A 13,659-nucleotide genomic window follows, 5' to 3' on the forward strand; every position below is an offset into this window, starting at 1 on the left:
AGTTTGTGTGTGTTGCTTGGTCAAAATGCTTAATGCATTTCCAGGGATGGTTCATTTTCATTTAAATTACCTTCTCAGCCAAGTCTTTGATCTAGAAAATATAACCATTTATCAAATTGCTTGATGAAGTATAACCAAATGAAGATATTTGAAATGATTTTGGTGATACAACTGAGTAAAAGTCACTATTGTTTTAGAATAAAAAACTAATTGTCTACTACAATAAGAAATAGGCACTGCTCGTATTTGTACTTAATTTCTTATAAGTTACTGAAGCTCATATTCATGAATATCTTTCCAACCAACGTGCGTATGTGAACAGAAACTTACTAACTGATACATGATGTTCACTGTGTACTGAAAACCAGGACTAAAACGGGTTACAAGGATTTACAACCAGAATAGTGAAAAAATAGGAAGTTCTTTTGGTTCAATCCAAGTTAAATTTCCCATTTTATTTTAGTCAAACTTGAATCCACCAAACAGACACTTGTTAACAAATTCCTCTTATTACAATTAACAAACAGCATAGGCCTTTCTTGGAAACATCCATCTAATTTACTCCAAAATATTATTTCATTTTCAGATAATTATGAAGGAGGGTCCAGTAAATTAGCTGAGCACACACAGAAAAGAGATGGCTATAAAATAAATGTTAAGCATTAATCATTAAACAGCAGTGTTTATGGGAGATGTGCATGTAACATGCAGATAAAATACCACTAACAATGCTACAAGAGAGAATTTAGCACCATCAATAAAAATGCACCAAAACCATGATGATTGTAGAGACCAAGCAGCTGTCCACACACATACACAACCTTTCTACATAGAAATGGGAAGCATTCCATCCAGCAGATAAGATTACATTTTTCTGTAGTTCATCAGGGTAAACCCAATTACCAATCTTGAGAGACCAGCTCTTATAATTACTGGACCCTTGTCCCTGTATGGAATTCCCTGGTGATTTAATCTGATCTTCCATCACACTCACCGTTTACTTACAAATTACAAGGTTATTCCAAATTATACAATTTGGGGTATTTATATTTAGCTGTACTCTTGACTATTTATATTTGGGCATTTTACTATTACTTTGTTCAATTCAATTGCATTTTTATAGTGCCAATGTACAATGCACTTCCAACTTGGTAAGGACAGAGAGACAAGCACTGATTTTCATTTCATTGCTTCCAATGCTCCAGATGGTTTCCCTGTGAAGCTGGCAGAGAGCAGGTTAAAACATTTGCACATAAAGCAGATGTTCGTTGAGACAATCTGCTGGAGATGAGCCAGTGGTCTGACACACAAAGCCACTTGATAAAGGAGGATCAAGAAAACAGGCACTTGTGCATGCTCTTATATATTTACAGTATGAGTTAAAGACCAGCCTGGGTTGGAAATTATTTAAGGAAGAATTTTGAACTTTCTATCTCCATTTTTTTGCAAAATTCGCTCATATAACCAAACCACAGATAATACATATAGATACTTGGAATAATGCATTAATGCAGTTGTCTTACATACATCATTCTACTGTGTGGCAGCATGTCTATACAAGTTATAACTAGTCATACTACGCTGAACAATTTTTTTGCTGATTTTCAGGTGGTCTATTTTGTCCAAATCTCTAGATACTTGTACTTACATGATATGAGAATATCAGACAGAATAAATTGTAATAATGTTGTCTGTTCAGCACAATGTGTGTGTCTTGTGTAACAAATCACCAGCCCATAACAGGTGCTATTGACATTATTACCAGATTTCGGTAACAAAAAATCCAAATCGCACATGCACAGAAATCTAACCATAGATGTCCATAAGTTTTGTGTATTAATAAGAAATAAAACAGGGGAAAACTATTGAACACATGAAGAAGGCAAGGTGCAAAAAGGCATGGACAGTCATGACACCAGCAGAAATCTATCAGTAATTAGAAAGCAGTCATGCAAATTAATATCAGCTGGTTCAGTCCCAACTGATGGCCAATAAAAACGTGTCATTACCAACATGTCACACAAGAAACATCTCATGATGGGTAAAAACAATGAGCTCTCTCAAGACCTTCATAACCTTATTGTTGCAAAAACTACTGATGCCACTGGCTCCTGTGAGCACTGTTGGGGCCATAATCTGGAAGTGGAAAGATCATCATTTCACCATAAACCACAATTAGATGCCCCCCGCAAGATTTTAGACAGAGGAGTATAAAGAATTATCAGAACAGTTGAAAATTGGGCCACAACCACACCTGATGCATGCAAAGTTTCTTCACGTATCTTGAAGCTGTCCCCACCAACACAAAGTATTAAATATATTTCAGTAAGCATGTTAAAGACTATTTCCCTATGTCATTTCTCATAACTTAACCCATGGACATCCATGTTTTGATTTCATTGCATCTGTGGATTGGATAGATTGTTACCAACAGCTGAGAATTTCATTTCATTTGTAACTTATAAGACTCATATGTTCAATTCGACTGCATTTTTATAGTGTAATTGAATTGAGTTGCACCCGTGGGGTTGCAGAGGGTGTCTGCCGTTTGAGACCTTGGATGAGTAGCGATAGCTGAGGCGATGAAATGGTCAAGCAAGGCGAACCTGTGAGTGTTTTGGCAAAGAAATTGATGCCGCCCAGAAATCGGAATGCAAAAGATACAAACCTAGACGTGATTGCAATGTCAAATAACGGGAAGGGAAGATTGAAGTGATTGTGGAAGAAACGGAACATGTTCCAAGTTGCTTGCGGCAAGACTATTGATTATAGCTTCTTGGGAGAGGTCGATGAGCTCTGCGATGCTAGGGTTTAGATCACGCATTTTGTGGCTGAAAATGGAGAACTAGTGTCAGAGCTGCCTCTGCATAAGAGCCCAAGGGAGGTGGGTGACTGACAGCCATGCATGAGCAGATGCATGAGGGGCATGATGGAAGGGGAATTGCTTTGGCCTTTGTTGATTATGTGAGCTACAGTGAGGTTGTCTGAGTGAATGAGGATGGATCTTTTTGAACATTTGTGGCCCCACAGTAAGGCCGAGATGACCACTGGGTAGATTTCGAAAACAGCTGAGGAAGGCAGGAACCATTCCTGGATATAGTGGCAGAACTCAGGAGGCCATGCTGAAGTGAACAATCTTCTGCCATAATAACCCCCAAAGCTGGCAGAAGGGGCAGCATCTGTGTAAAGCTGAATGTCATAAAAGAAAGAAATGCCAGTCCAGTTAGCAAGGAGAAGTTGCCAGAGTCGCAGTTTGGCTTTGGAAGAGTTTTCTAGCGTGATAGTGCTGCGGAGTGATGGTTTAGATGCTGAAAGTGAAAGCAAGTGAGAGATAAAAGAGCGGTCTTGAGGAATTATCCATAGTGCAAAGTTTAAGTAAGGGAGGCTAGCTGTCGTTTGGAACATGTGGCAACGAGGAGAAAGTTTTGAAGGACAAAAGTGATTTTCAAGAGTTTTCAAGAGTTTTTCAATAGGCCCTCTTTTTTTCTGAAATTGGAACGCCAAGTTCGGAGAAGACTCATGAGCTGGCGGTGACATGGAAGGGGATATGACTAGGAAATTGTCAAGAAGATGAACTAAAAATGGCAGCTTATGGTTGTAGAAAAGGAACTAACATAGAGCTTCAGAGAGTGAGTCAAACAGCTTGGGGCTGCTTTTGCAACCAAAGGTTAGCCTGACGGCGAAATAATAGACATCCCTCCACTTGACTCCGAACAGGCACCTGAAGTCAGGGTGAATTGGCAGGCATTTTAAAAGCCATGCACCTCTGCCAGCGATCTTAACAAGGGAAATGGCATGGTTCACTGTAGAGTATTTAAGAGAATAATCATCGCTGGGAACAAGGCTATTTATGCACGCAATATGACTACCATGAAGCACAGATAACTCAACGATTTTGCGCTTTTTGCCTGAATAATTTCTGTTGTGATGTCAAGTGGGCTGATGCAAAAGAGGGGAAAAGGCGGTTTAGAAAAGGGTCCAATCATGAAACCCTCCCTAACTTCTTTGGCTGTCAACTGGAGGTTTCTACAGGTACAAGAAACTGATGGCTGGGTGACAATGCCTGGGTGGAAACCTTCTGAAAAACCTTTGAATAAAAAGTTGACAAAGTCTGGGTTAGGGTGATTTTTTAAGGCTTCTTTTGATCTTGGATTCTGAATGCGTGTCGAAACGGGTAAAGCTAGTCATTGCTTGGGGGGCATGCTGAGCGGGAATTGCCGCCGTTGTAACAGGAGCAGGAGTGGAGATAGCGGCACTAACACCTGAGGCAACCAGAATCGTTGAAATTATTGCAAATGGTGCGGCCTCCTGGATGCATGACGGGTCTGCCCTTCCTATCTGTACCTTGTGGCAAAGGCATGCTAGGAATGGATTCTGTGTGTTTTGAAATTTCTGGTGTACATGTTGGGGCCAAGCAGTTAAGAGCGGATGTGCGGCTTATGGGCTGTGAATTATTTTGGGCTCAAACGATACAGGATGATACAGGAGCACCGCATATCTTGCAGGAAAGACAAAAACGGGCAGCGAAGATGCGACCAGAGTTCCTGGTTGAGACTGCCCCTGAATGTGTCCTGATCAAACTGTTGTAAGCAAACTGCTGCATGAGAAGCGAACTGGATGTGGTACTAGTTAAAGCCGGTGCCGCCGAATCATAGGGTGAGATCAAGTATTATAGTCAAGTACGTATCGAGCTCTTGTGTTTGGAAGGGGAAAGCGGTGCAGAGAACACCTCTGTATAGTGAAAAGGCGAAAGCAAACTCAAGCGCAGTGAGCTCCTTTGCCCGAGATGGGGCCGCACATGATGATGGGACCGTCGTGGCTGTCGATCAACCTGGGTGGAGTGGGCTGGTTGAGTGGTAGTAGAATGAGGTCAGCTAGATCTATATATTTACCAGCAACGATTTGTTGGCGAAGGTGAGCAGATACTGGGGAAGGTTTTGGAGCTGGTGGGCTGGGAAGAGGAATTGCAGAGGGAGGTGAAGAGGCCAGCGAAAACTGAGCAATATTAGTTTGAAAAGAGGGGTCCTGGGCTAAAAAACTTGGCCATGTGCTGCTTGGAGCTGCTCTGACGGAAGGAGGAAAAAGAACTGGGTTAGGAGGAGATATAGTTGGATACCTGGTAGTAGGAATGTAGGCTGAAATATTGTAAAGAGAAGCCGAGGTGAGAAGAACTTGCAACCCGGTGCCAGGAGGGTTTGCTGCAGTGATTAATAATAATAATAATGATAATGATAATAATAATAATAACAATAATAATACATTTTATTTAAGAAAGCGCCTTTCAAAACACTCAAGGACACTGTACACAAGCGATCACAACAACAAACATAACAATTTACAAAAAAAAGGATAAAACATTGAGCAAATAAATAAAATAAATTAAAGTAGCAGGATGGAAAAGTTTCCGTGAAATAGGCTATTGTGAATAGGTGAGTTTTGAGTCTTAAAAAGAGGGAAGGAAGTGATGTTTCTTATCTCAGGAGGAAGGGAGTTCCAAAGACGGGAGTGTTAGGATGCCTGGGTCGTTGACCCAGGGTTTTTGAGTTTATGATATTATTTATATTTTCTAGTTTTTGGTTTTTTTGAGTTCTGTCTTATGGTTTATGTCTCTGTCTTCTTTAGTTGCTCTGTCTCCCCTATCACCTGCATCCCCTTGTCTAGTTCGCGTCTATGTGTATCCTTAGTTCCTATATCCCCGTGTGCAGTCAGTGTTTGTGTCTGCCCTGGTCCCACGTCTCTGTTCCCTCTGTAGTGCCTACATGTGAGGCTGTGTCTTTGTTCAGTCTGTGTTATGTGTTTCCTGTTTTACTTTGAAGGTCTCTGTCTTTTCTCAGTGTGTTCAGTTTACGCTTCTTTGGTCTCGTCAGTTCTGATTTGTCCCAGCTGTGTTTCCCTCCTGTTACTCATTCCCTGATTGCTCCCTCTGTGTATTTAAGCCCTGTGTTTCTCTGTGTCCGTGTCGCGATCTACCGTTTACTTTGCTGTGTGTTTTGCTCATCCACCGGTGTAAGTTTATTTTGAGTTTTTTCTAGTTATATGATGTTTGCGTTCAGCATTAAAGCTGTTTTGGTTTAAGTTTGTCTCCGGAGTCTGCACCTTGGGTCCTATTCCTGCCTGCACACAGCCACACCTAACAGAAGATCGCGACCAGAACATGGACCCTGCAGACTCCTTTTTCTCAGAGTTCAACGGCGAGATGGAGCGGCTGGTGAGCCTGCTCGACCGCATCGCCCAGTCCCCGGATTTAAGGACCATGGCAGTGGGGCTGAGCGCGGTGGAGGCCATCATTCGGCATAATCCCCGGCTTAGCCAGTTTGCTAAGGACACTGAGTTGGGGAACACCATAACTGCCTGGAGAGAGCAAGTCAGGGCTAGTGAGCTTGCTCTCTCCCTCACTACATTTTCCCCACCGCTGCCGCAGGGCAACGCACACTCTGCCTCATCGCCACTGCAGGCTTCCTCCCCTTCCTCACGCCAGCCGGGACCTTGTTCGCCTGTCCGTTCGCCTGCCTTTTTTCTGGCGGCTGTGTGGTCGGAGGATGAGGAGGAGGTCTCCGTTTCTCCACCGGTTCCTGTTCCCTCGTCTAAAAGGAAGCGACGCCACCGTCGCTCCTCTCTTCGGTCATCCGTTCAGCCTCACGCCTCGTCAGCTGGAGGGCCCGAGAAGCCCGTTCAGTCTCACGCCACGTCAGCTGGAGGGCCCGAGAAGCCCGTTCAGTCTCACGCCTCGTCAGCTGGAGGGCCCGAGGAGCCCGTGCAGCCTCACTCCACGTCAGCTGGAGGGCCCGAGGAGCCCGTTCAGCCTCACGCCTCGTCAGCTGGAGGGCCCGAGGAACCCGTTCAGCCTCACGCCACGTCAGCTGGAGGGCCCGAGGAGCCCGTTCAGCCTCACGCCACGTCAGCTGGAGGGCCCGGGGAGCCCGTTCAGCTTCCTGTCTCCGCTGGAGGGTCCGAGGGGCCCGTTCAGCCACCTGTCTCTGCTGGAGGGTCCGAGGAACCGCTTCAGCCACCTGTCTCCGCTGGAGGGTCCGAGGAACCGCTTCAGCCACCTGTCTCCGCTGGAGGGTCCGAGGAATCGCTTCAGCCGTCTCTTCCTGCTGGAGGATCCGAGGGGCCAGTTCAGCCGCCTGTCTCCGCTGGAGGGTCCGAGGGGCCCGTTCAGCCACCTGTCTCCGCTGGAGGGTCCGAGGGGCCCGTTCAGCCACCTGTCTCCGCTGGAGGGTCCGAGGGGCCCGTTCAGCCACCTGTCTCCGCTGGAGGGTCCGAGGAATCGCTTCAGCCACCTGTCTCCGCTGGAGGGTCCGAGGAATCGCTTCAGCCGTCTCTTCCTGCTGGAGGATCCGAGGGGCCCGTTCAGCCTCTTGCCTCGTCAGCTGGGGGTCCAGGAGGACCCAGCCAGCACGTCCCAGTGTCTGCTGATGGTTCTGGCGAGGCCGTTCAGCCACCACCGGCTCCACCGCCTGGTCCGGCCTCCGAGTCTGCAGTTCCGCCTGGTCCGGCCTCCGAGTCTGCAGTTCCGTCTGGTCCGGCCTCCGAGTCTGCAGCTCCGCCTGGTCCGGCCCCCGAGTCTGCAGCTCCGCCTGGTCCGGCCCCCGAGTCTGCAGCTCCGCCTGGTCCGGCCCCCGAGTCTGCAGCTCCGTCTGGTCCGGCCTCAGCCTCTGCAGCTCCGCCTGGTCCAGTCTCCGAGTGTTCAGCTTCGTCTGCTCCTGAGGTCTCCATGCTGTCTGGTCCTGCCCGGCCTGCACGTCCTGCCCGGCCTGCACGTCCTGTCCGGCCTGCACATCCTGTCCGGCCTGCTCGTCCTGCACGTTCTGTCCGGCCGATGACTGGACGTCGTTGCCGTCATGGACAGCCCCCTGAACTACGCCGCCGTCGGTTCCTCCCGCCCGGCCGGCCTCCTGACCTGCTCCGCCGCCGTCGGTTCCTCCCGCCCGGCCGGCCTCCTGATCTGCTCCGTCGCCACCGGTGCCTTCCGCCTGGCCGGCCTCCTGAACTGTTTTCTGGGCTCTTGGACCATCAGCCTCCGGGCCGCCCCCCTGAACTGCCCGGGTTTGGACTGTTGTGCTGTCAGCCTCTGGGTCGGCCCCCTGAACTTTTTGTGAACTGTTTTTCCTGGCTGTCTGCGCCTGTCGTGAGCCTGTTTTTTGTTCTGTTGCTTTCCGGGCTCCGTTGGTTGTTCTTTTTTTGTTTCTGGCTCCTTGTTTGGTTTTGTTTCGAGCCCTCCATCCTGTTTCCCCCGCCGCCCACCCTGGTTCGGTTGTTGTTGTTTTTTTTTGGTTTTGATGTTTTGGTTTGGGCTGTCTGGAAGCCAGCCCTTAAGGGGGGGGTACTGTTAGGATGCCTGGGTCGTTGACCCAGGGTTTTTGAGTTTATGATATTATTTATATTTTCTAGTTTTTGGTTTTTTTGAGTTCTGTCTTATGGTTTATGTCTCTGTCTTCTTTAGTTGCTCTGTCTCCCCTATCACCTGCATCCCCTTGTCTAGTTCGCGTCTATGTGTATCCTTAGTTCCTATATCCCCGTGTGCAGTCAGTGTTTGTGTCTGCCCTGGTCCCACGTCTCTGTTCCCTCTGTAGTGCCTACATGTGAGGCTGTGTCTTTGTTCAGTCTGTGTTATGTGTTTCCTGTTTTACTTTGAAGGTCTCTGTCTTTTCTCAGTGTGTTCAGTTTACGCTTCTTTGGTCTCGTCAGTTCTGATTTGTCCCAGCTGTGTTTCCCTCCTGTTACTCATTCCCTGATTGCTCCCTCTGTGTATTTAAGCCCTGTGTTTCTCTGTGTCCGTGTCGCGATCTACCGTTTACTTTGCTGTGTGTTTTGCTCATCCACCGGTGTAAGTTTATTTTGAGTTTTTTCTAGTTATATGATGTTTGCGTTCAGCATTAAAGCTGTTTTGGTTTAAGTTCTGTCTCCGGAGTCTGCACCTTGGGTCCTATTCCTGCCTGCACACAGCCACACCTAACAGGGAGGCAGAGCAACAGAAAGCCCTGAGAGAAAAAATTCAAACGTACAGCTCTGCTGTCACTTCCAACATAAATGAGGACAGAAAACTAAACAGCAGTGACGTTTGTAGGGTTACTGAAGTTGGACTAGCTGGTATATAATGATGTGCTACTTGATCGCTAGCTACACAGCTAAGTTAGCATAACATAAGGCGGTCGTGGCTCAAAGAGTTGGCAGTTCGCCTTGTAACCGGAAGGTTGCTGGTTCGAGCCCCGGCTCGGACTCTCTTGTGTCCTTGGGCAAGACACTTCACCTACCGCCTACTTAGATAGATTATGTATGTTATACATACATCAAGTAATAAATGTTTAAGTAATTTTACTTTTTCAGCACATTGTATTGAATTATAACGTTTTACTCTTACATAGTTCAGTCTGTTGTTGTGACTTAAAATATGGAAGCAGCATTCTACACAAGAACAGTTCCCTATATAATAACCACAGTGTAATATTCTGTATCAAACACTTAATAACTGAAACAAGGTGTTCGCATCAGGTGAGGGCTACTGAAGCACAGAATTAATGTGCCTTAGCCTTCACCAGGCGGTACAGCACACTTCAACATACATCTAGAGGAAAAATACTTTGGTGCATTTGTGATGGCTGGGCGATTACACACTGAAGAGAGGCAGCCACAACAATTTAGCCCTGCTACCTATTTGAAACTCATGGCTGCTTCTAAGAGGCAGTGTGACCACCTGCAGACAGATGGGACGTATAAACATAGATGCATTACACCCCTCATTACATGTATGTGTGGAGGTGTGGTCATCAGTTGCGGGGGAGCCTTTTTCCATTTTCTGCGTGATTAAACTTTGAGTCGGCTTCTCTGCATGTTAACATATACAGAAAGCTCAGAGAAATAAAGGCCATTGACAGACAAGTGGGCACAGCTAGTGTGGCTTACGAACAGGGAGAGAAAAATGAGCGACTCCTCAACCCTTACCCTCTGGCTGAACCTGCCGGTTGGGTAAAAAAGCACAGGCTCCCTGCTGGAGTCTGCGAGATGAATAAGGGGAGGGACTGTGATTGGCTATCTATGAGAACTGTGGTTAGTGACACCAGAGAATGCTGATATGAACACACACTGCCTTTTACAACCAGCCAGTAAGAGAACATGCTGACTGAGAAGTTCTTCTCTCTTGGAATGGAGAACTGACACCATATACCTCCCCCTTAAAGAAATTAAAATAATTCAGAATAGGGCTGCAACCATTCACCAAGTAATTTGAAAAAGAATTATAAAAAATCTTCACATTTTTTTGCTTCAATGCTTTTTTTTTATCGCACAGTGCCATAGTGCACCGTCGTCACCATGTAAGCGGGAGCGTTTAACCCACATTCGTGACTAAAAATAGACCTGCACCACAACAGTGTGTGAATAATAAGTTTGACAACATTAAACCCAGCAGCCCCCAGTTTTTCAACAAAAAGACTGATAACACAATAGCTCCACTGGAGCTGACGCTGCCACAGTTTAAGGCAGGGTTGTCAAACTCATTTTACACGGCGGGCCACATGCAGCACACTTTGATATTAGTGGGCCGGAGCAGTGACACTCCCCTTTGTGTCACTGTAAAGGATATTTACATACATTTATACATAATATATAATTATATAATATTAATATTAATATATTAAACTATTTTTCTACATGATGAAGAAAAAGCTGCTGTGACAAAGAAAGAAAAACTGAAAAGAAAAAACTAAAATTTCTATAGCAGAAGGTGAAAAAAAACTTTTCTGTCATATATTTATTGTTTAATGAACGGCCATAAGGGAGGTTTTTATCAGTAGGAAAAGCTGTAAAGTTTATGAAAATACAGTTAAAAGTCTACAAATTCTGCTTGTGTTTGTTTGTTGTGAGCAGCAGATCAAACAAGTTAAGAATTATAAATGGCTTCACTGTGAGACGTTGAGCCATGGCTCTGTGCTACATCTCTGCCATTCAAAGAATCTTTGCACATCCTTTATTTTATGAAAGATTTCACCCTTAATGCTACATTTTATTTTTTTAGGAAACCATTTTTTTCTCCAGTGTTTTCATTTTCACAGCACACTACAGCCAGTTTAGAATGACCACACCTAACCATGATTATCTTTGGACTGTGGACGGAAACCTATTTACAGGGAGAGCATGTCAATTCCATACACAAAGGTTTTTAGGTTTTAATCTGGAGATTCGTTCTGTGCTCTCTGCATCCTTATATCCAATTCTCTAGGATGGAAAACAAGTAGCCTGTGAAACTCTGTCCACACGGTCCACAAAACAGACACATGGCAAAGAATATGAAGCAAAGCCTGTCGCTACAAACAGCAATGAAGCTTTGGAGGACAAAGCTGCTTTTATGCTGCAGAAGGGAAGGTGCGCTAAAAATGTATGTCCTAAGTAAAAATCAATTGAGTGGTACTATCATAAATCACAGGATTTAATTAAACCTGACAAAGAGATGTTTCTGTATTTGGTTTGTGTTAAGCTGTGGTGATCTTGATGTGGAGACGTAGGCATAACCTGAGTGGCTGTGGAAAGGAAGCTCACTCTTAATACTGACACTCCTCTGTATGGGAGTGTGTTTTTGTTCAGGTTTTCACAAAGTGTGCACCACATTAGAAGCAGCTTTGCATGGCCTTACAATGTGTGCCAGAGGGAGCAAGGTTAAGAAGAGCTTAAAATACTCAAAGCATTTAAGCTAATTTAAGGGGTCAGTGTCAGTACTGGTTGACCTGTCCAGGGTGTACCCTGCCTCTCGCCCTATGATAAGCTGGGATTGGCTCCAGCCCTCCTGCAACCCTGACAACGTTAAGTGGAAGAGGATGGATGGATGTCAGTTCTGGTCAGTACTGGTAGCATGAGGGAATATATTGCATATTTTACTCACACATATATGTGTGTGTGTGGGGGGGGGGGGTTAAAACATCAGATCTCAATGGGAAAAGATTATGCTGGATGTCTGTGCTAATATGAGCATGGTATCGATACCATTACATAGTAATGTGTTAGGAACAAAAGAATGCCACATCTTTTGATGGAAGTAAAAATCAACCTCGAGTGCTGAATTCAAAAGACCAAAAGTCAAAGGCAAAAACTGATGTGAGAGACTAGTCCATTCTGCACTCTTCTGTCCACTCTTACTTAGTAGTTTGTATGGCCTCCACATGCTTGTATGTCTGCCCAACAACATGGGCTCCTAATGAGATGACGGATAATGGGGATCTCTTCCCAGATCTGGACCAGGGCATTTCTGAGCTCCTGGACAATCTGAGGTGTAACCTGGCAGCATCAAATGGACGGAAAAATAATGTTCCGATCTGTTCTATCAGATTTAGGTCAGGTCAGTGTGGGGGCAGGTCAGTGGTATCAGTTCCTTCATCCTCCAGGAACTGCCTGCATACTCTCCCCACATGAGGCATCGTCTTGAATCAGGAAGACTTCAGGACCCATTTTGGAAGCGTAGGATATGACCGCAGAGCCAAGGATTTCACCCCAGTACCTAAAGGCAGTCAGGGTGCCATTGTGCAGCCCAGGGGTGCCCAATCCCAGTCCTCAAGAGTCCTGCAGCTTTTAGATGCATCCCTACTCCAACACAGCTGAATCAAACGATTGGATTACCTCTTCAGCGTGCCATCAAGTTTGGCAAAGGCCTGATAACAAGCCATTCATTTGATTCAGGTGTGACGGAACAAGGATGCATCTAAAAGCTGCAGGATGGTAGCTCTCGAGGACTGGGATTGGGCATCCCTGGTCTAGCCTGTACAGGTCTGTGTCTCACACCTCCCAGTTTTGGTATCCTATGGCAAATTCCAATTGGGCTATGGTGCCAGGCAGTGAGCACAAAGCCCACTACAGGAGTTAGGACCACCAGACCACCCTCATAGAGTCTGTTTCTGATTGTTTAGTTAAAGACACATACACAGGTGGCCTTAATGTGCCATCCTGGACACGTTGGACTACCTGTGGAACCTCTGCAGGGTTCATTTATTGCCTCGCGCTGCTCGTAGGGTCACTGACCCTAGCCAAATGCAAAATAATGAAAAAACAGAAAAGATAAAGAGTGAAAATGTTTGTTCTGTTCTTAATTTCATTCAAGCTTCAACTGATTTATATCCGCTACTATATCTCAGAAGTGTGTGTGTGTGTGTGTGTGTGTGTGTGTGTGTGTGTGTGTGTGTGTGTGTTATTGTTATTCAGCAATCGTTCTGATAAAAGAATAATTGTTTTACTTTACAACCAAACATTTCACTGTTTGCCCGTCAGCTTCAGAAAACTGTATGATTATATTAGAAAATCAACGTTTATTTTTTTGGAAATCAAAAATCATGAAAAATCACATAAACACACAACTGTGAAAAATTATGAAACTATCACTGGGACCCTAATAAGAAGGTCTGTGACGGTGTGTTAAGAGCAGACTGAAAAACTTTCAGTATATTTTCAATAATGTATTTTAATGTATTTTTCAGGTTTGTACATTCAAATTCTGTCGTACACAGTACAACATGTAGTGAAACGTTATTGCTGTACAATATCCGACCATTAAACTACAGTAAAGAAATTTACAAAATTTACATTTTAAAAGTTTACAGTAAAAAAAAGGTCTAACAGATTTGAAGAATAAATTAGGAATTTAACCTAAGAACTAAGCTAAATTATAAGATAAAA

At 45.0% G+C, this 13,659-nt stretch overlaps 1 protein-coding gene across 2 annotated transcripts in view; it reads right to left on the reverse strand.

Moving 5' to 3' along the window:
• Window positions 1-13,659, reverse strand: part of LOC146614081 (retinoic acid receptor beta-like) — a 163,409-nt gene that overhangs the window by 95,440 nt on the left and 54,310 nt on the right. The gene's annotated exons all lie outside the window — the stretch shown is intronic.

This window comes from Diplotaxodon limnothrissa, linkage group LG18 (genome assembly GCF_057381915.1).
Source record: "Diplotaxodon limnothrissa isolate DT_005_m linkage group LG18, D_limnothrissa_male_GT1.1, whole genome shotgun sequence".
NCBI lineage: Eukaryota > Metazoa > Chordata > Actinopteri > Cichliformes > Cichlidae > Diplotaxodon > Diplotaxodon limnothrissa.